This window comes from Diorhabda carinulata, unplaced genomic scaffold (assembly GCF_026250575.1).
Source record: "Diorhabda carinulata isolate Delta unplaced genomic scaffold, icDioCari1.1 Dcau_42, whole genome shotgun sequence".
Classification (NCBI taxonomy): Eukaryota; Metazoa; Arthropoda; class Insecta; order Coleoptera; family Chrysomelidae; genus Diorhabda; species Diorhabda carinulata.
The window spans coordinates 2,189-2,500 of record NW_026613987.1 but is presented as its reverse complement, the minus strand read 5'-3'; the positions used below and the strand labels follow the sequence as shown (position 1 = coordinate 2,500).

General features: G+C 21.8%; 1 non-coding gene across 1 annotated transcript in view; it reads right to left on the bottom strand.

The window, feature by feature from the left end:
* Window positions 1-11, bottom strand: part of LOC130903347 (5.8S ribosomal RNA) — a 156-nt gene extending 145 nt beyond the window's left edge. The window contains exon 1 of the ribosomal RNA XR_009060716.1: window positions 1-11. This exon is cut by the window's left edge and continues 145 nt beyond it. This is a non-coding gene — a ribosomal RNA (5.8S ribosomal RNA).
* Window positions 12-312: the final 301 nt, after the last annotated feature.

The following is a 312-nucleotide window of genomic DNA, read 5'->3' as shown; positions in this document are numbered from 1 at the left end:
CGTTCAGGGTAATCATTTTATTATTATGTCGTTTTCTCATATTCTATTCGTCGTATTTTTAATATTTGATAATTATTAAATTAATAATATTATTATAATATCTTATACGCGTATAGAAAATTTATATAACGACATTTTTTATATATATATATATATATATATACATATATATATATATTATAATAAATGGTAATTATTCGAAACTTTTAGAGAAATTATAATATCGTACTTTGATATATCTGATAAATTTTAACCGCTGCACATGTTTTATTACAAACGAGGCGCGCATAGACAGATATCTCGCACGATATA